General features: G+C 48.1%; 1 protein-coding gene across 5 annotated transcripts in view; it reads left to right on the top strand.

The window, feature by feature from the left end:
- The window catches only part of MLLT1 (MLLT1 super elongation complex subunit), a 64,573-nt gene that overhangs the window by 17,377 nt on the left and 24,744 nt on the right, over nt 1-22,452 (top strand). The gene's annotated exons all lie outside the window — the stretch shown is intronic.

The raw sequence follows: 22,452 nt of genomic DNA, 5'->3' as shown, positions 1-22,452 counted from the left end.
TTGCGTCTACGTCTCCCGCGGAAGGTGGGGGCCAGGAAAATGGGCACGCTGTGGCGACAGGTGGGAGTGGCAGTGGGTGTGGCCTCTCTGGGGATCACCCGGCCCACATCCTAGTCGGTGGTCCTGAAAGTATGCAGGGTCCCTGTCAGCGTCGACATGCTGTGACAGGGCCCGATTCCTTGACGGGTCCTAGAGGGTTAGTCCCTGGGCCGTGAGGAGGAGTGCAGATCTGGAAATTCTCTAAATGCCCCACAGTAGGTGATGGGTTAGATAAATTTATGGTGCGTCTTCCGAATAGAATCTTTGATGACCTGGTGTGGGACAAAGTTTTTAATATTAATGAATGAAAAAGCAGGTTATATGTGTACTGTTTATAGGAAAAAGGAATTACTGTATATATTAAAAATATTAATGGGTGACCTGGGTGGTAGGATTACAAGTGGTCTTTTATTTTCCTCCATGTATATTTTCTAAACATTTACAGTGAATATATATGGGTTTCTATTGTATCAGTCCATTCGGGGTGCATAACAAAATACCATAGACTAGGTGGCTCATAAACAATGGAAATGTATTGCTGACAGTTCTGGAAGCTGGAAGGCCAAGGTCAAGGTGCCAGCCCCCCTTCCTGTGACCGAGTCCTTGCTGGGTCCTAACACGGACGAAGGGACGAGACGTCTCTGGGGTCTCTTACAAGGGCACTGATCCCATTCATGGGGGCCTCCCCCTCAGGGTGTAATCACCTCCCAAAGGACCACCTCCTAACACCATCACCTTTGGGGCTTAGGATTTCAACATGTGAATTTTGGGGGATACACATTGAGATCATAGCTTTTGTCTTTTTTTTGTTAAGCCTAATTAAAGTAAAAATGCCTTCTTGGTAGCCTGCCTCTGCTCCTTCTCACAGGCGCCACCAAGAGGCCATGGTGACCTTTACTGGCTCGGAGGTGGCTTGGCCGTGGCGGGTGCTTTTTCCCAAGTGCAGTTAGACTGGCTGCAGGCAGCTCTGCTGTCTTTCAGGAAGGAGCTCTCCCTGGGGCCTGCAGATGCCACCACTCACTTAATGAGTCCCTTGTTTCCACCTGACTCCGCCGCAGACCACCTGGTGTCAAGGACCTGTGGGAATGGAGCTCAGGTGTGCTGCCACACTGGGGGCTGAGTGACATTTCAGCAAGTGCCGCGCAGCGGGGTTTGGCTCTGGGGCCTCCGAGAGCCTCGTTCTCAGAAGCCTGGATCGCCTGAGGCTTTCATGGAACTGAGGCCTGAGGGTCCTGCTGACCGGCGCCCTTTAGAGCGGAGCCCAGCCTGTCTGCGCAGGCAAAGGCTCTGTCCATCCTTTCAGCAGGGGAGACGCTGCCCTGTGGGGGGCAGTCTTCCCACTGCCTGCTTAGGGAGGCCAGGCCAGGGCCACCTCTGGGCCTGGGGAGAGTGGAGAAGGGGGTGGGGAGTGGAGCGGTCCAGGGACCCATGCTGGGGACTGTCCGGGCAGCTGTCCCAGCCTGTCCAGCTCCCTGTGCGGAGCCTGTGGAGAGGAGATAGTGAAAGTGGCCCCTTGGGCGGTTGGGGAGACAGCCCCTTTGCAGAAGGCACCAGTGGCCCTGGGCACTGGTATTCTAGGGGGCGGGCGGTGGTCACGGAATCCTGGTGGCCAGTGAAGCTCATCTCTGGGTTTCGAATAAATTCTTTTGAGGTTCAGAAGTGGTTTTGGATCCCACGGGTCAGCGAGCTTTTGTGTTTCGAGACCTGTCTGGTCCCTGACATGCAGACCTTCCTCTCCCTCCCTGCGGTGGTGCCCACTGAACTTCCCGTTGTCCCCAGGCTCTGCCTGGAGGCTCCAGCTGACCCAGGTGGAGGGGGCATCACGCTGAGGATGGACGGTAACACAGAGGTGGCAAATGGGTCTTAGCGCCGTCTCTCCTGGCCCAGGGGATCTTTGCTGGTCTCCAGGTTGGGGAGAGGCAGGGGTCCTTGGTGCCTGTGCTTCAGCTCGGGCCTTTCCCTGTGGTGGCCTCTGCGGCCTCTGTTAGTGCCTCAGACTTCTCAGGGATGGTGGTGAGGTGCACAGGTGCTTGCTCTAAAGGGCACAAAGGGAAGTGGTGGCTCCTTGGGGCAGCACCTCTCAACGCTCACCTGAGCATGCTGACCTGGGCCTTGGTACGGAGTCCCTGACGCTCTCCCAGGTCCTGGCCCTGGTAGGGAAGGGAACGGGCGACTCTCTGACCATTGGAATCATGCCCCTGTGGGGCCTTGAGAGGGCTGAGAGGGCCTCTCTCTGCATGTCCTGAATCCCTGTGTGCGATTTCAGGACCTCTGGACTTGCCTACTTGGGGTGTGGGGGTTCAGGGTGTGCCTGTGCCTGTGTGTGTCTTTCGCAGGCAGTGCAGGACCCTGTGCTCCTAGTTCCTTGGCAAGGCCCTGAGGTGCTGTCCCCAGCTGTCGCCACTACCCCAGGTGCCCCTTTAGAGGGAGCATGGTGCGCTTCACCCGTGTGAGCACCCCGCCGTCATGGCAGCAACTGGTTTTATGTTAAGGGGTTTTATTCTGATCCAGTTTCTTGAGATATAATTGACTACAGTAAAATTTTCCCATTGTAGGTGTAGTAGGTTTTTCACGTTTCAGAACGTGTTTTCATATGAATGCTGTTGGAGGATGGCTGGCTTTTCCATAGCAAAACATGGTCACGTTCCATGGGGTACTTGTGTGACCAGTTCCTACAGAGGCTGTGTGGCAGGGCCCAGAGTGCCGCCGTGAGCCCATGCTCAGAGCTGCAGCGTGTTCTCTCGCTCAGGACAAATGCTGGGCGCTGTGCTCTTTCCCTGGTCGCTGGAGTCTTCTGCTCCTGGTGCTGGTTTTGCTCTCAGAGCTGGAAGGGGGGCCTGCACTGAGCGTCTGTGGGAGGTGAGGCCACCACGGGAAGGGCCTGGGGTACAAGTGCAGTCACAGGTTCTGTGGGTCCTCAGCCTCCTCTGCTGAGCGGGTGCCTAGTCTCTACACAGGCCCCAGAGGAAGGTCATGTCCACGGTGTGTGGATGAAGGCGCTCCTGGGTGCTCAGTCGTGTGCTCAAGGCCACCCAGTAAGGGTGGTGCTGGGATTTGAACCAGCAGAGCCTGTGGTCTGTCCTATGTGCACACCCTAGACAGGCTCGAGCTGGAACAACAGCTTCTCCTGAGTTCTGGCTTTTGCTGCTGTCTGGGTGACATGGACGGTTATTTTATGTATTGTGTTCTGCAAATGTTGTCTAAATGTGGGTCCCTGCTTAGAAGTTTTGTAAAGATCAGACAGTTGTGGAGAAGTGAGTGCTGGTTCATTGAAAGCAGCTTATACGGGTTTGCAATAGGGTGAAAAAGGGTCACCAGGAATGGACCCGCTGACAGCTTTCCTACCCAGGGGTAGGCAAGGGTTGCATTTGGTTTTCAGCCATGACTTACTCCTTCGCTGCAGGTAGGGTCAGTGGATTTGTGAGGTAGGAAGCGGAGGGGGCAGTGACTGCTCGGATTACTTCTCTGGGCCTCAGTCGCCCTGTCCATAGATGGGCTTCCTTGTTGTGTCCGCTTCTCCGGGCTGTTTGGAGACTCACGGAGAGATGGACGCTAAAGCTCCGGGCCCAGTACCGGCACAGATGAGGCATTCCGTAAGTGTGTGTTGTTACTGTTGCTGCTGAGGCGGGGTGCCTCTTTCCAGTTAATCTGGGTAAGAGGTGAGGGGCCACGTGGCCTCGGATGCTTCAGGTCCAGAGGTCAAGTTCTCAGAGGCGAAGAAAGACGATTTTGGCTTCTCTGGTACATGGGGTGGATGTACATCCAGAGCAGAAAGGACACTTTCTTAGACACCAGACGTTTTCTTGTGTGACCAGCGGTGTTTTGAGCTGCGCTTGACCCTAAGTATGACATTGCCTTTGAAATGAAGGAATTCTGTTTTATGTGGTGTTTGGCACTAGAACTTATCTGAGGCCGCCTTCCGTTTGACCTGTTGGCAGGATGCTCTTTTACAGATAAACGACTCCTTTTCCCCCGAGTAAAAAAAATGGGGTGGAGGGTGGGCTGTGTCTGATTACAAAAGTGGTATTTGTACATCACTGAGCTGTTTTTACTCAGTGCCACTGCTGATGCCAAATGAGAGGGTTTTTGTTTTTTTCCTTTCTGAAACCAAACATACCAAACGGTCTTTTCCAATATGACTTCTCCAACTTTCTGATTCTCCAGACATCAGCGGAGTGCCCAGCAGTTCATTCCGTTCTGATATGATCTGCCTGGAGTTATCGCAGATCCCACAGGTTAGGGGCTCAGCCCCACAGGACTGCCCCCACTTCTATAAATGAGGGGTTTCCGTGACCCTCTCCTCAGGTTCCCTAATTTGCTAGAACAGCTCACAAAGTTCTGATAAACATTTTACTTATTGTTACTCGTTGATTATAGGGGACACAACTCAGAAACAGCTGGGTAGAAGAGATGCCTGCATGGGGCAATGTGGGGGGCAGGCGTGTGCCGTTTCCCGGTGCTCCCGCCCAGCACCTCCACGTGTTCAAGTACCCGGAAGCTCTCCAAACCACGTTGTTTGGGGTTTCTGTGGAGGCTTCACTATGTGGGCGAACTCAGTCAGCTCATTGGCCATTAGTGATTGACGCAGTGGCCAGCCCCTCTCCCCTCCCTGGAGGTTGAAAGTGGGGCTGAAAGTTCCAAGCTTCTATTTAAAGCTTGGTCTTTCTGGGACCAGCCCCATGCCAAAGCTATGTGGGGACCCACCAAATTACCTCATTAGAATAAAAGATACTTCTGTCATCCGTGACTCAGGAAATTCCAAGGGTTTTAGGAAATCTGTGGGACGAAATGGGGACAAAGACCAAATATCTTTCTATGAGACCACAATTAATAAAAATAATTGATGAGGTGAAATTGATTCAACATACAATTAACTGTTTTAAGTGCACAATTCATTGGCATTTAGTGCATTCACAATGTGCAGCCACTACCTCTCTAGTTCAAATTTTTTAATTCCGCATTTTCCCTACCCCCACCTTCTGCAACCTCTAGCTTGCTTTGTGTTCTATGCTAGACATTTCCTATAAAAGGAGTAACCCACTGTGTTCTCTTGTGTCTGTTCTTTTACTTAGTGTACGCTTCCCAGGGTCATCCATGTATGTGTTAGTGCGTCTCTCCTTTCTATGGCTGAGTAATGCTGTGGTACAAACAGTCCGTTCTCGTTACTCGCAATGGTGATGTCCTGTCACCACGGGCATTGCCGCGAGGGGGAATAGAGGGTTAGGTTCCCGCAAGCCTCGGGCCATGATGCTTGCAGCTGCTGATCAGTACACAAGCCGAGCTGTAGCTAACATACGCTGTTGATTCATTAAAATTGGATTCACAAGCCAGCAGCGCTGTAACTCATGCCCCAACCACGCTTATCTGAAAACTGTTTTCTCTGGAAGGCGCCTCACAGGCCCTCTACACAGCACTGCAGCGCTATGCTTGGGGCCATTTCAAACTGCAGAATCTCCAGCAAAAAGCACAAAAATGCAAAAAGCAGGGCACTCACTATACGAGGAAGACACTGTTTACTGTCTGAGCGGAAATAAGGAGACAGCGCGTCGCCTTGTTCGACGTCAGCTGGCACTGAGCACGTTCGGCAGCTTAGTTTTCACCACGATGCGTGTCTGTAAATGAGTGTGAAAACCACGAGTGCTGGTTTGGATTATAAATAAGTTCTAGTGTAAAAGTGAATTTGTAAGCATGGCACCCACGAATAATGGAGATCTACTTACCAGGAGTTGTTCACCTGTCCATCTGTTGGATGCATTTTGGTCATTTCTGCCCACTCCTCTGTGAATGTCCCTGTACGTGGACATGTTTGAGTACCAGTTTTCAGTTCCTTGGGTGGCTACCTAGGCGTGGAATTGCTGGGTCTTATGGTGATTCGTGTTTAGCTTTTTGAGGAGCTGCTGAACTGTGTTCCACAGCGGCTGCGCCAGTTTATGTTCCCGCTAGCAGTGCACGAGGGGTCCAATTTCTCCACGTCCTCTGCAGTACTTGTCATTCTCCTGTCTTTTGTTACAGCCGTCCTGGTGGTATGGAGGCCCATCCGTGCTGTAGCGTATGGCAGCGTTTCACTGCTTTCTAAGGAGTAATATTCTGCTGTGTTCATGGACCACACGTGTCACCCGTCCACACTTGGGTTGCTTCCACATTTTAGATGCTGTGAATAATGCTGCTATGAACATGAGTATTTAAATATCTCTTTGAGACCCTGCTTTCAATTCTTTTGAGTATATACCGAATGGTGCAATTGCTGGATAGTATGGGAAATCTATTTTTAATTTTTTGAGGAACCACCAGGCTGTTTTCCACTGCAGCTGTCCCATTTTTCATTGTTACTAACAGTGCACAGGAGTCCAGTTTCTCCAAATGCTTCAACACGTGTTTTCTCTTTTTTTGATACAATCCATAATAATGGGTGTGAGATGATATCTCCTGGTTTTGATTTGCATTTCTCCAGTGATTGGTTAACGTCTTTTCATGTGCTCATTGGGCATTTGTGTGTCTTCTTTGGAGAAATACCTGTTTGAGTCCTTTGCCTGTTTTTGAATTGGGTTGTTTGTTTTTTTGGTTGTTGAATTTTAGGCATTCTCTATATAGTCTAGCTATTAATCCCTTATCAGATATATGATTTGTAAATATTTTTTCCCATTTTGTCAGTTGCTTTTTCACTCTGTTGATCACGTCCTTTGATGCATAAAAGTTTTTCATTTTCATAAGTCCAATTTGTCTATTTTTCATTTTCTTACCTGTGCCTTGCCTATATCATATCCAGGAAATCATTACCAAATTCAGTGTCATGAAGCTTTTGCCCTATGTCTCCTTCTAAGAGTTTTATAGTTTCAGCTCTTACATTTGGGTATTTGGTCCATTTTGAGTTAATTTTTGGATATGGCGTTAGGTAAGGGTTGAATTTCAGTCTTTTAGATGTGGGTGTCCAGTTTCCCAGCACCATTTGTTGAGCAGACTGTTCTCTCCCCATTGAATGGTCTTGGCGCCCTTGTTGAAAATCATTTGACCATGTATATGAGGGTTTATTTTGGGGCTTTATGCCAGTACTACAGTGTTTCAGTTACCATAGTTTTATAGTAAGTCTTGAAATCAGGAAGTGTGAGTCTTCCAACTTTTGCAGAATTATTTTGGCTATTTGAGATCCTTGAGATTCCATATGAATTTTAGGATAGGTTTTTCTATTTCTACAGAAAATGTCATGGGGATTTTGATAGAGATTGCATTGAGTCTATAGGTCACTTTGCATAGTATTGACATTTAAACAATCTGAAGTTTTCCAGTCCATGAACATGGGATAGTTTTCCACTTATGTCTTCTTTAATTTCAGCAGCATTTTGTAGTTTTCCTTTTACAAATCTTTTATCTTCTTGGTTTAGTTAATTCCTAAGTATTTTATTTTTTTCAGTGCTATTGTGAAAGAATTGTTTTCTTAATTTTTTTTCACATTGTTCATGTAGGTATATAAAAATGGAACTGACTTTTTGTGTGTGTTGATTTTGTATCCTGCAAGTTTGCTAATTTGTTTATTCTAACTGTGTGTGTGTGTACTCTTAGGGTTTTCTACATATAAGAGCATATCATCTGTGGACAGAGATAATGTAATTTCCTCCTTTCCAATTTGCTTGCCTTTTTTATTTTATTTTTTCTTGCCTAATGCACTAGCTAAGACTTCCAGTATTGTGTAGAAGTGGTGAGAGTGGGCATTCTTGCCTTGTTCCTGATCTTAGAGGAAAAACTTTTAGTTTTTCACCATTGAGTGTAATGTTGCTGTGGGTTTTTCATATGTGGCTTTTATTATGTTGAGGTAGTTTTCTTCTGTTTCTAGTTTGTTGAGTGTTTTTATCCCGAAAGAGTGTTGAATTTTGTCAAATGTTTTCTCTGCTTTTATTGAGATGATCACGTGATTTTTTTGAAAATTTTTGATTTTTTGGGGTAATATTGCTATCCCTCAGATAATTTTAAACTTAGGAAAAAACTGTTTAATACAATGTAGGCCAGGGGCTGTGTTAGGCATTTTACACAATAGTTCCCATAATCCTCACACAGCTCCACAAAGGGGTTGGAGAAATTGGAACCCATTTTACAGGTGGAAAAATGAAAGATTAGAGAAGTTAACCTGCTCACGGTTCACGGTCATGACGTGGGAGAGCCCAGAGTGATCTGCTCTGATCTTCCATCTGAATTTGGTCTTCTGTTCTTCCTCCTGGTGTACTTTCTCTCCTTTTCCATAGTCCTTAAGTGAACATGTGTTTACTTGTCTAATGTCTGCACTACCACTAGAATGTAAGATCTCGAGGGCAGGGCCTGTCAAGTACCTTTAGCACAAAGATGGTACTTGGTAAATATTTGTTGAACGAATGACTAAATGGATGAACCAGATTGATTCTAGAGGGGACATCTATTGTCTGTCGGGAAACCTTATGACACAACTAGTGTGTAAGTGCACCCCCACCTTTTAAAAATTGAGGTGAAATACACATAACATAAAATTAATCATTTTTTTTCTTTTTCTTTTTTTCAGTGAAATTAAAATTAATCATTTTTAAGTGAACAATTCAGTGGCATTTAATGCATCCACAGTGTTGCACCTCTGACCACCTCTGTCTAGTTCAAACATTTTCTTCACCCCAAAAGGAAACCTTGTACCCATTAAGCAGTTGTTCCTCATGTGACCTTTTTTGTCTGGCTTCTTTCACTTAGTATAACTGTTTATGAGTTCGTCTATGTTGTGGCATGTATCAGAACTTCATTCTTTTTCATGACTGAATAATATTCTGCTGTGCCTATATCAGTTTGCCTTTCCATTCATCTACTGATGGACACTTGGGCTGTTTCCACCTTTGGCCGTCATGAATCACGTGCTGCTGTGAACACGTGTGTACATGTCTGAGTACCACTTTCAGTTCCTTTGGGTGTATATATATATATACACACACCTAGAAGTAGAATTGCTGTGTCATATGGTAATTCTATGCTTAATTATTTCAGGGACCGCCAGACTGTTTTCCACAATGGCAGAACCATTTTACATTCCTACCAGCAGTGTTATAAAGGTTCCATTTTTCCACTTCTTTGCCAACACATGTTATTTCCTATTTATACTCATTTTTTAAATTACAGCCGTCTTACTGGGCATATGAAATGTGGTTTTGATTTGCATTTCCTAGTGACTAATGGTCCCGAGCATCTTTTCATGCCTGTTGGTCACGTGTATGTCTTCTTTGAAGACACGTCTGTTCCAGTCCTTCGCCCATGTTTGAGGTGCATAGTTTCTCTTTCTGTTGTTGAGTGGTAAGAGTTCCTTATGAGCTCTGGATAGGTGCCCGTTTTTCAGTTCTGACAGGAAAGCACGTTGCGGGGCAGGATGAACGTGTGACGTGCACTTCCTTGAGTTGGGAGCCAGCTCATTGAGGGAGAGCCAGGTTGTCGCCCTCTGGGCACATGTCGACCCAGAAGCCTCTGTATGTTGTGGCTGAGTCGTTCCTTTGGAAAGTGAACTGGGCGTGGGCTGTGGCCTGGGAGAGCATGCTGGTGCTGCCCTGGGACAGGCCCCATGTCCTGGACGCGTAAATTGGTTCCTAGGTGTCCTAGGACTGATCAGTGAGGAGTCTTGCTGACATGCTCCCGTTATACCTGCTCACTGTCCTGGAGTTGGCCAGTGGTATTTGAAGCCTGTCTTGTTCCAATCAGTGAAGTACCTGTTGCACCTGGGCTGTCCACTAGAAATATGCAAGCCACACATGCAATTTAAAATTTTTCAGTAGCCACATTAAAAAAGGCCAAAAGAAACAGGGAAACTAATTTTAATAATGTAACTTATTTAACCCAAAATATCAAAATATTATCATTTCAATATGTGGTCAGTATTTTAAAATTGCCAAGCTATTTTACATTCTTTTTTTCATACTAAGTCTTTGCAATGCTATTGCACATCTCAGTTTGGCCACTAGGTTTTATCAGAAAGACTTGGTGTGCGCTTAGGTTCTGCAAAATTCAGAGTCAAAGAGAGATGTAGATTCACAGACCCAAATTGCTCCAAATGTGTATAAAGATCTTCTAGTAACTCAACTGAGTATGGGCTTTTTAACTTTGAATTTTGCAATAATTTTACAAACAGAAGAGTTGCATAGATCGTACCGAGTTCCCTTATACTTCACATCCTGCTTCCCTAAACTTAACACCTTACCTGACCACTGTATGTGATCAAAATGAAGAAATTAACTTACGCTTGCTGCCAACAGATGTTCCTTGGATTTCCCCGTTTCCTACTAATGTTGGTTTTCTGTTCTACAATCCACTCCAGGATCCTCAGTTGCATCTGGCTGTCATGTCTCTTTCACCTCTCTTGTCTTTCATGGCCGTGGAGTTTTTGAAATGTGCCAGTGAGACATTTTATAGAATGCCCCCCACTTTGGGATTGTCTGGTGTTTTCTCATGATTAGACAGGGGTTGTAAATTTTGGAAAGACAACCACAGAGATTAAAAGCCCCCCTTGTCATATCACAGTAGGGCAGATTTGATATTCCTGGGGGTGTTAACCTTGACCCAAGGCTAAGGTGCTGTCTGCCAGGTCGCTCCTCTGTAAAGTTACTGTCTGACCCTTTCCATGCTCAGAAGTGAGTCCCTCAAGGGCAGCCCACTCTCACGGGGTGAGAAAGTAAGCTCCACATCCCAGGGGACATACTTAAAGTCACCACTGTAGCTGATGCCCTTTTGGGGGCAGATGCTTTGAAACTATACAGATCTCCTGTTTCTTTTTCATGTTTTATCCATAGTTTTAACATTCGTCCATCAGCGGTGTTTGGTGGTGATTTCTATTTCCTTCATTCCTTCTACATTTATTAATTGGGATTTTCCTGGAAGGAAGGGTTGTCCCTTCTACCCCATTTATTTAACTGCTGTTCAGTCAGTTATTTATATCAATATGCATTCATGGACATTTGGGTTTTTTTCCCTTTGGGTTATAATCCAGTCCCGCTGTTATTTATTTTGTTCAAATTGTGCTCCTGGGGTGGGCAGGAACTTCCACAGGTTGGCCCCTGTGCCTTTTCATCGTGTTCCCATGGGTTTTTGGGTGCTTCCTCACTTTCTGGCACCCGGAGTACTCCAGGCTCATCTTGGTTTTCCTCTGCCCCAGCCCTAGAATCTGCCATTTCTCGAAGGAGCCCTGGTCCCTTTTATTGGAGAATGGTATTTAAAAGCCAAGATCTGTGAGTGAAGTGTGTTCATTGCTCCTGGGGTGGCATTGTGTTTAGCCCCTCATTTGACAGAGCTGGGAAATGTATGCGTGCACACTGACCCCCACTCCCATGTTTATTTCTGTACCTATCTGTCTGTATATTAAAATAGGCATCAGTTCGTGCCCATGCCTCCAACTGCCATCCAGCACCACTGAGGTCATTCGAGCTCTGTTGCTTGTTTTAAGTTCTTTCTCTGAAGGAAGAAACCTGGCTCTCATGATTTACAATATATTTGCTTATTGGTTTAACCCTAGTCTACCTGGAAGGTAGTTTCAGGATTGCTAGTTTCAGGATTGGTAGTTCAGGATTGCTGCTGCTCACCATTGCTCCTGTGAGAAGTAAGTTTACCAGCCAGAGAACAGTGTCTGGATGTCATTCTTCCTGTCTTTGCCCTACCAGTGTCCAGTTAGAACCTTGCTTGACTGACTTATTGTGACACTCTCTTCGTCCATCTGTGTCAGCGTGGTTGTGTCATACATTTGTGGTATCATTAGATGCATTAGTCACAGCCTGCACCCCATCTTGGGTCCCCTGCCCCAGCCCATCTGGTTATTATTATTCTTATTTTTGTTTGTGTTCAGTGAAATTCACTCTGGGTTTTGACGTGCGTGGAGTCACGCTCGCACCATGATGGTTCCACACAGAACTGACCCATGCCCCACGCCCCTTTCCGCTGTCCCCTTGAAGCCAGCTCTAACCACAACCCTCGGGCTCTAGAAACCACTCAGCTGTTTTCTGTCCCTGTAGTTGTGCCTTTTCCAGAATGTCATATAAATAGACGCACACAGCATGCGGCCTTTGTGTCTGGTTTTTCTTACTTAGCTAGACGCACTTAAGATGCACCTGTGTCATTGGCGTGAATGAAGAGTTCGTTCCTCATGATTGTGTAGTCGTGCTGCTGTTTGTCCATTCACTGGTGCAAGGACACCTGGGTACGTTCCAGGGTAAGAGGAAAGTTGCCCTAAACGTTTGCACACAGGTTTTTGTGTGTACGTACGTTTTCAGTTCACCTGGGTAAACACCAGGTGTGGGACTGCTGGATCTTTGGGACAGGCTTGTATGTTTACCTTCACAAGAAACTGCGTGACACTTGTCTAAAGTGGCTGTACCCCTTTGACCGTCCCCAGCAGCAGATGAGGGTTCTTGTGGCTCTGCATTCTCGCCAGCACTTGAGAAGGTCGGTGATTTTCTTTCTGTCTTGCTGATGGGTGTGTAGTTACTCTCTCTTTTTAAAAATAGCTTTATTGAGATATAATTTATACACCATGTAATTCATCCATTTAAAGTGTACATTTCGTTAGTTTTTAGTATTCTCAGAGCTGTACAACTATCACTACTAACTCTAGAACATTTTCGTCACCCTAAAAAGAGACCCCATCCCCATTAGCAGTCACTCCCCACCCCCTCCCCCAGCCCTGGGCAAGCACTAATCTACTTCCTGTCTCCGTGGACTTGCCTGTTCTCAACATTTCATATGAACGGAGTCACATCCTATGTGACCTTTTGTGACTGGCTTGTTTTATTCAGTGTGATGTGTTCAGGGTCCTTCCACATTGTAGCGAGTGTCAGTGCTTCACTCCTTTTCATGGCTGAGTCATAGTCCTTTGTGTGGAGGAACCATATTGTGTCTTTTCATCTGTTCAGTTGATGGGTATTTGGGTTGTTTTCAGCTATTAGCTAGTTTGCGTACACGTTTTGTTCTGTGGATATGTGTTTTTATTTCTTTTGGGCATATGCCTAGGAGTGGAATTGCTGGGTCTTTTGGTAATGCTGTGATTAACTTTTTAAAGAACCTCCAGACGGTTTTCCACAGCGCAGGAGGGTTCTGATTTCTCCATGTCCTCGCCAACAACACTTTGTCTGATTATAGCCATCCTGGTGGGCGTGAGGTAGTGTCATTAGGTTTTGTTTTGCGTTTCCCTGATGGCTGATGGCACTGAGCATCTTTTCGTGGGTTTTTTGCAATTCATGTATTTTCTTTGGTGAAGTACCTTTTCAGAATTTTTGCCTTTTTTTTAAATTAGGGTAATCGTTTTCTTATTGTTAAGTTTAAATAATTCTTTATATAATTTGGATACAAGTGGTTTATCCGGTATATGATTTACAAATATTCTGTTCAGGTCCATGGCTTGTCTTTTTGTTTTCTCAACTGTATCTTTTGCCCAGCAAAAGTTTTGAATTTTGGTAACCCAGTTTATCATTGTTTATTCTTTTATGGATTGTGCTTCTGGTGTTGTGTCTAAAAACTCTTTGTCACACCCCAGTCCCATGAGTTTCCTTTTGCCACCCACTGGCAGTTGGCACCAAACCCCTGTTTAAAGAGGCAGAAGGAAATTGCCAATAGCATGATGGCGTTGAGTAAGGGGATGCCACCATCATTGATTCTTTGCAGTTGAGGGTTTGTTTTTTTTTTAGAAAAATTTGTGTATTTACAATGAGGAGGAGGAATTGCTTTTCCTCTGTTCTTTGTTGCAGTTTCATTGATTGATTCACGAAGCAGGGATTTACTGAGTCTAGGACACACTGGGACCCAAGTGGACACGGTCTCACGTCCTGAGGAGCTCCCAGAGCGACGGGGGCGAGAGATGCGAATCACACGGCAGTGAAGTGGCTGCCTCAGAACAAGGCGTCCGTGTGCTGACGCGCGGTGGGGGCTGCCAGTGTTGCACAGCCACCTAGTTACAAAGGGCTGGGGTGCTGTCTGGCAGGTTTCCCTTAGGAAGCGAGCTTTACTCAGAGACTTGTGGGTAGGGAAGAGGCAGCTGGGCAGAGAGGACAGGAAACCCCCCTTTCCCAGTGAAAGGTGCGAAGTGTCAGGACATTTGGGTTTAGAAGGGAGGCTGGGCTAGGCAGGTGAGGTGGGCAGGGCCACTCATCCCAGCACGTTGGGGAGCCATCGGAGGGTTATGCTGGGGAAGAATGACGTGATCAGACTTGCTTTATAAAAGGGCCTCTTGGCCTGTGTGTGGCGCGGGGATGTGCTGCTAGACCCTCCATGAAGGGGCGATCCCTCTGACCCCTGTGGGCTCTACCTCTTCGGGCATGAGGTCTCTGGCCGCTCCTTCAGAATCCTCAGGGAGTCGTTGTCTTCTGCCCAGACGTCCCAGATTGTTTTGTGGTAGCACGGTCACATTGGGAAGCAGCCTTTCCAGGAAGTAATTCAGTGGCTGCCAAACAGGAAATACTTGTCTGAATTCTGTTAGGAAGCAGGGTCGGTACCTCCGGGGGGGGGGGGGGGGGGGGGACCCGGAGGGCTTGGTCTTGGTGTGAGCAGGTGCGGGGAGTTGATCTAATTCTTAATTTTTCAGATTAAAGCTGCATGCCCCTTAGTTCTGAGTTTCTGGCTTGTTGTGGCTGGTGACACTGAGAGGAGAGGAGAGAATCAGGTGTAGGATGGAGACGCAAGTTTAAGTTTAAAGAAACCTGCTGTCTCGTTTCTCACATCGCCTGTGCTCTGTGGGTATTTGTTAGGGTATGAACGCTGGCCTGGGCACATTTTGGTATCAGACCGGCAGCTCTGTCATTTGGGGCACAAAAACATACCCTGCAACTGACCTTGACCCAGTTTCCTCTAGCCTGTACTTCCTTCATTTAGAGAGGTGCTGTCAATTTAATAACACACTTTATTGGGAGGAGAAAAGGAAACACACCAAGTGTGCACTCTGACTTTAAGAGACAGCCCGATTTTCACAAAAGATAACATAGGAAGTTTACTTTGGTTATTCGCCGCCAATATTAGACATCCCCCCGGCCCCCCACAACAAGCTGTTATTGGGCAGGGAGCCGCAACCATCACTGACTTCCCATGGCTTTACTCAAAGGCTGCTATCTGAAAGTCCCAGAAGGGGCATTTTGGTACATCTTATTAGGAAGTTGACGTGAATTTTTTTTACGGACAGGGTTTTTTAAAACGGTGGTTTCTGAGCCTTAAGCCCTCGGAGGAATCTTCTTGGACACATCCTGACAGACTTTTGTTTGGCTGTGGGGAGACAGCCATGTAGGGTATGGCAGGCCCAACGACATGCTGTCGAGGTCCCAGGGCCACTGAGTCTTCCACCCCTGCCCACACTCTAGAGTGGAAGTGGCCTGGGCTGCGAAAACCGGCTTATGTGGGTCCTGGGTGGGCTTTTCCCACCCGTCCTTAGTTTAAATTGAAAATCGCTGGTTTTGAGTGATTAAGCGGGGAACGCAGATTTCTACCCCTGCGCGCCCCCCCCCATTCAGCACACCTCTTCTTGGGTTGCCATTGTTTCCTCCCTTTGCCCTCACCCCGGTTGGCGGGTGGAGGAGCTGCCCACGCCACACACCCCCTGTGGCTCCCAGGCTCTCTGGGGCTTCCCAGAGTTCAAGAGGCGGGCAGCCGGGTGCCCTGCGCAGGGACAATTGGCTGGTTCATGTGGCTGAGGGGGCCGCCCTCACTGGTGGATTACCACCGAGCCAGAACAGAAGGGACATTGTGCGAGGAGACCCAGGGAAAGGTCAGGGGGCTGCTGAGTTGTGACAAGCTGCATGAATGCAGCCAGCTGTGCGGCTCGGTTTGTCTTTCCCTGGGGCATCGTTCTGTCCCTGGACGCGGGACCCCAGAAGCATCTGTATTTCCTCGAGGGCAGTCAGTGTCTGGAGCTGCCTAGAGAAGTGCCTCGAAAGAGCGAGTGTGTGCGAGAAGAGCCGAGGCTGATCGCTGTCACCCCAGGATCCGGGAGGGCTGGTCTGCCTTCTCTATAAAGGGCGGGAAGCATGGGCGTGGCGTCAGCTTCCTGACTGACCTATGTGTTTTCCTATACAAATAGGAATCGTGTAACTGAGTCATTTGCACTGTCACCACCCAAAGTGAGGGAGGGTGCAGTTGAGTAGGGCTGGGGCAGGGTGTAACGTGGGGGTGCTTGGCAGCAACAGCTCAACCCCTCGCTCTGCGGAGGTCGGGGCTGCAGCTTCAGGCAGCCTCAGCTCACCATTTGCGAGAGGTTGTCCCATGCCTTGCATAACTGGCTCTTGTGTCTTTGTTTTACAGCCTCTGTGGGTGTGGGAGTGGTGATCTCTCTTGGACAGGGGAGCAGTGAGGTTCAGGAGACCGATGATTGGTGGGCCCTCCGGGCTTCAAGCTTTCATGGGCTCATCCTGGGGACACCACATCCTTTCCTCCTTTTTGTTTGTTTTGGTCCAGGTTTCTTTGTCAGATTGTCATTTCACGTGTGTGTTTATATTGCAGGCTATTTTCTCACTCTTTCTGGTGTTACATTGGGGACGAATCATTAAGTTAGGGATCCAGATAGCAGAAGATTACTTTAAGCATAAAAGCATTTAACTATTTATACGGCAAGGTCTTTAAAATGTAGTATGTGCCTTTCTGCCTTCTTGTTTTAATTTGTAATTCTTACCAGTATGTGAATATGAGGTCTGAAAATTAAGTTTGCAAACTCCTCCTAAAAAAAGTCTTACATACCTCATTGCTGAGTATCATTACTATCACCTTCGAAGTACTCCCTTGGAAAGCTACCGTGTTTCCCCGAAAATAAGACCGAGCCAGACCATCAGCTCTAATGCGTCTTTTGGAGCAAAAATTAATATAAGACCCGGTCTAATTTTACTATAAGACTGGGTATTATAATATAACATAATAATAATATATAATATAATACCGGGTCTTATTTTCCTATAAGACTGGGTCGAATAGAATAGAATAGAATAGAATAGAATAGAATAGAATAGAATACCGAGTCTTATATTAATTTTTGCTCCAAAAGACTCATTAGAGCTTTCAGTATTTCCTTTATCTTTGGATGCAGAAAGAAGTCATTGGAGGCCAGATCAGGTGAGTAGGGAGGGTGTTCCAATACAGTTGTTTACTGACTAAAAACTCCCTCACACAGCACCGTGTGAGCTGGTGCATTGTCATGATGCAAGAGCCATGAATTGTTGGCGAAAAGTTTAGGTCGTTTTCGTCTAACTTTTTCACGCAGCTTTTTCAGCACTTCCAAATAGTAAACTTTCTTAACTGTTTGTCCAGTTGGTACAAATTCATAATGAATAATCCCTCTGATATAAAAAAAGTTTAGCAACATCATTTTGACTCTTGATTTGGACGGAACTTTTTTGTGGAGAATTGGCTGACTTCCATTGTGCACTTTGACGCTTTGTTTCGGGATCATATTGGTACACCCATGTTTCGTCACCAGTGATAACATGGCCCGAAAGGTCTTGGCAAACTTCGACTCTCCTTTGCTTTTGTTCATCGGTGAGCTCCTTTGCGACCATTTTTGCTCACACCTTTCTCATGCCAAGATTTTTAGTTAAGATTTCCCTGTATCCATGTCGATGTTTACTTGGTCTGCTGTGCTTCTCACAGGCAGCCGGCAATTTTAACACACAATTTGACGATGTTTTGCAATGTTTTCGTCAGTTCTGCTCGTTACTGGCCGCCCTGACCTCTCTTCATCAGTGACGCGTTCTCTCCCCTCAGAAAAACATTTTATCCATTTGTACACTGTCGTTTTCTTCATGACGTTATCCCCAGAAACTTGGACTAACATGTCCCTGATTTCACTTCCACTCTTGCCAAGTTTAACAAGATATTTAATGCTTGTTCGTTGCTCCAATTCAAGCTCAGACATTCTCGCGATAGCACACAAAAACACACAATAATGAATGCCACTCAGCAAGACACCACCATGCATCAACATGAACACAGCTGTGAGACACTGATATACTAAGGTTAGGAAACCTTACTGAGCCGTTTGTACAGGGCTGCCAACGTAAGCGCACAGTGGTAAGTTCGCGAACTTAATTGTCAGACCGCATATATTCAAGTTACCATAAATTCAGGTAATAATGAATCATGCAGAGTTCCTTTATATTTCTTTACATTCCCCCCCCCCCCCCCAATCTTTTTGCTCTCTCAAGAGGTGACGAGTTGAATGTCTGTTATTCAGGACGTTTCCCTGTGTTTTACAGTCACGTATAAGTAAAGTCTCTAATCTGAAAGTGGTGGGATTCTGTTACACTCACAGTTGTGCAGTTGCTTTCCCATGAGCAGTCTGTCTTGGAGCTCTTTGCACACCCGTGCGTAATACGACCAGCGATTTTGAGTGCTCGTATATGGGTGGGTTCTGTTATTTCCATTTCACAGGTGAGGGAGCCGAGGCACAAACAAGTGACATAACCTGCTCTAGGTGACCCAGTAAGTGCAGGAGGCAGCTGAGCTCCAGAGTCGGCCCCCTTGGTCACTTTGCAATGAGGGTACCCTTGGTGGGCGTGCACAGTTTTGTTCAGAATTCTATGTTCCTTACACCCCTGACCTCCAGGGACAGCTCCTTATTGACAAGTGTTGCAGTGACCTGCCTCTTGCTGTTGCCCACAGTGCTGCGGTGACTGCCCTTACTGCACCTGGCAGGCCCCCGGCACGTCTGCAGGAGGGTGCCCTGGCCTTCTCAGCAGAGCAGTCAGTTGGATGTGGGGCGGGCCTGACTGATGCTGCGCACGCTGGCCCTCCAGCCAGCGTTTCTCCCTGCTTCCACTGTGCACCCAGAACTGTGCGATGTTATTGCCTCCTTTCACTGAGGCTCAGAGAGTGGGGCTGGCTTGTCCAGAGTCACACAGCAAGATGGTGGCAGAGCTGCTTTGGTACCCAGGAGGTCCGGAACCCCAAACCCCACAGTTTCTAGCCCACATTGCACCATTTTTCTTACACTCTTTAAAAGCTTTTCTTGTGCTTCTAGCTATAAAAGTGATACACTCCTGTATTGGTTACAAGGAATTGCAGTCCTTTCTCGCTTACTTCCATGTAACCATTATCAGCATTAGTTGTAAGTCCTTCCAGAAGCATTGGTTCTGTGGCATATGTGGGCGTATGTGCACATTTTAAAACTAAATAGCTGTGGACCCTCCCGTGCCAGCACACATAACTCTGCCTCGTTCTTTGTGATGTCTGCATAACGCCCCCCTTAGCTTAGACCAGCTGTAATCCCCCACTGTCCCTGTGAACTTCTGTTCCATCTCTATGCCTCTCAGCATTGCAGCGCTGCCTCGGTGACCCTCCAACATTTGTTCCCAAGCTCTGTCCGTAGGATCCTGAAAGTGGAATTTCAGGTTTGGTAGTGTTTGCTTCCCTTGATCTCTCCCCCAGGCGGTCAGCAGTGACCTCCTGCTGCCCTGGAGCCGCCAGGTTGTAGCAGTTCAGCGTGGGCTGGGGAACCGGAGGGCAGGGTGGGTTCAAGCTGCGTCTGCCAGACTGCAGTGCACGGGTCCCAGGACCTGGCCCCGATTGGTTCCCTGTAGCCTTGGCAAATGATTAAATGGCACTAAACCTCAGTTTCCTCTGCTGACAGATGGTGAGAACAGTGACTCACTGAGCACGTGAGGATGAAATAAGGTGCTAGGTACCCTGTACCGCAGCTTCTGCCCTGGGAGGGCTGGCTAAGTGGTGTTGGCTGCGGGCAGCCACTAGAAGCCAAGGGGGGCAGTCTCCGGGTGGCCTAGGAGGACCCAGACCCCTGGGGACAGAGGGTCCCGTCGGGCCTCGCCTGGGTGCTGTGCTGTGTCTGCTCCCTCGTCCCCAGTTCCAGGATAGAGCTGGCTCACAGCAGATCGGTGGTAGGTGCTCAGATGCAACACCGTGAGGAAGGCTGGGGTGAATTTATTTAATGTAGAATACATAAAATGTAGAATACCTAAATGTAGAATACATAATGTAGAAAGCCTAAAAATACATAAAATACGTACAGAGAGAAGCAGGCGAACCATCACCCTGGCAGCACCCCAGAAGCTTCAGCAGGTGCTGGCTTGGCACAGTGGCGCTGTCATCTGCACCCCAGGACATTTGGAATCAGGCCCTACACATCCTGTCTTGTAATCTAAATATTTCAGACTGTGTCTGTAAAAGATAAGTCTCTCAAAAAACAAACAAACAAAATACCTAATGACACTATCTTATCTAGAAACCAATAAATTAATAATTCTTTAATAATTCTCCCAAAACATCTAAGTTTCCCTAATTGTCGTATGTATATAATTTGTTTGTTTAAATCAGGATTCATATGAGGCCAGTGCATTGCTATTAATTGCTGTATCTCTTAAGTTTCTTTGAATCTTTTTTCTCCCTCCACCTCTCTTTCCCTTTCTCTTTTTTTCCCTCCTTGCAAAGCATTTTGAGGTGCTGTATCATTTGTCCCGTAGGGATGTTGTTGGCGGCAGCCTGTGAACTGGCACTTCGCTGTAGGGCCACGGTCAGACTCAGGTTTGACCTTTTTTTCAGCCCAGCATATGTGAACCCAGGGCGTCTGATAGGGGAGAGTCAAACAGGCCCCAGGTACGCATGGGCAGAGCAGAGATGGCAAGGTGACAGCTGGGCTTCTGAGGAGCCAGGTGACATCCCGACTGCTGGGAGCCTGAGGATTGGTCACTCTTCCATTTGTACGAAGTGGGCAGTAAACCTAGGGGGACCTCCATGGCTAGCCCTGCTAGCTGCATGAGAGGGCAGGGCCCTGGAGATGGCCGAGGGGGTTGGGGGTGGCCTGAGGTGGTGGAGGGGCAGCATCGGGAGCTCCCAAGGTGGCCAGCTCGCCCCATTTGCCTTGGTGTGCCCACTTGGGCTCCTGTGCCTCGGTCTCCCCACGCACTGAAGACGCGTGCACACGGTGCTGGCTTTGGGCGCTGGCACCAGTTTAACCAGTTCCTCTGCATATTAGTTTGCTGAGGCTGAAGGGAGATGCTGGCCTGTGGCCAGTGGCCTGGGGAGTGGGGGTCTGCCCACAGCCTGGCCTGAGAATACTTGAGGCTGGTCTCAGCTGCATTTACGGAGAGCGGCGCACGTGTGGGGTCCGGCTGGACTGGCCGTGGATGTTGCTCTTGGGAATGCTGGCCTTGCACGTGGTGTGGCCACTCCTCACCAATGGTGCTGCTGGCTCCTGGGGCATGGGCTGTGCCTCCGCTGTTTTTGGAGGCTGATTTCCCCGGGGGCTGGGCAGGAAGTGGTCTCTTGCCCTCCTGGAAGTTCCGAAGCTTCTCAGGCCTGAGGTCTTGTCCAGAAGGAGTTCCCATCAGCCATCCTCAGGGTGCTCTGACACACACGTCAGCTGCAGGGCACACAGTGGTCCCTCAGGGAGGCCGCTGCCTGGCCTGGATGCTGCCCCGGCTTTGCCCTGCACCACCCATCTCTGGGGAGTCGTCCAGAACTCTTCCTGGTCTGTTTGCGGGCTGTTGCCTTGCACTGTTGGGTTTATGTGGGCATGAGAACCTCCCCGGGGCTTCCAGAGAATGCCACCTGCTCAGAGGGACTCTTAGTTCCCTCTGACTAAGGTGCGTGGCACCAGGCAGGTCATTGTGTCTGTCAGTTTCCTCATCTGTGAAATGGGAACAGTAAGAGCACCTGTGCTCTGCGCTGTGAAGCGTTCATACGTGTTCAGTGCTTGGACAAGTGCATGGCCACAGTACATGCTCCACGAATGTGACTTTACTAGTAACGTCAGTATTGCTGCTGCGGCAACCGCCTCACCTGCAGACGCCGAGGATCCATGAGGGTAGAGACCCCTCCTCAATCTCAGTCCCTGTGGGAACACACGGCAGGCACCCTTTACGTTTTTGTAGGATAAACAACTATGGGCATGTTGAACAGACGCAGGTGCTTAGTCAGTGTCAGGCTCATCGGGAACAAAAAAGGGTCCCAGTCTCCATAATGCTCACAGTCTGGTGGGGTGGGTGGACAGAAAACAGACATCTGTCCTGTGGACCTTGATGAGTCCTACTTACGAGAGTGAATCGCACACTGACTGGGGACAGTGGCCCAAAAAGGTCTACCAAGGGATGAGTGCCAGCCAAGGAGAGCTGGGCTGGGGAGTGGAAGGTGGCCGAGGACAGGAGGGCATGGGCCTGCCATGGCCACATCTCTCTTGCTCCAGGCTCACGGAGGCCATTGGCAGGTTTTGAAGGAGGGGGTTGGGGGTGAGCAGGAGCTGCTTTAAACTCTGTGGATTAAAAAGGGGGCCATAGTGGAAGCAGGTGGACATTTAGGAGGTGATGAGTGGTTCAGGGAGGCGAGGTGGAGGGGCTGGCTGAGGGGCCAGGGAGAAGCGGCTGGACCTGCCGTGTAGTCGGAGCGGAAAGCTGCAGCTGAGTGAGGGGCAGCAGGAAGGGTGCAGAGGAGAGGCTCGGGGCGCTCCTGTATTTGGCAGAGCTG

Source organism: Rhinolophus sinicus, chromosome 15, assembly GCF_057876585.1.
Source record: "Rhinolophus sinicus isolate RSI-liver-muscle chromosome 15, RSI-T2T, whole genome shotgun sequence".
NCBI classification, from domain to species: domain Eukaryota; kingdom Metazoa; phylum Chordata; class Mammalia; order Chiroptera; family Rhinolophidae; genus Rhinolophus; species Rhinolophus sinicus.
Note: the sequence above shows the minus strand (reverse complement) of the source record. Positions and strands in the feature narration are given on the sequence as shown.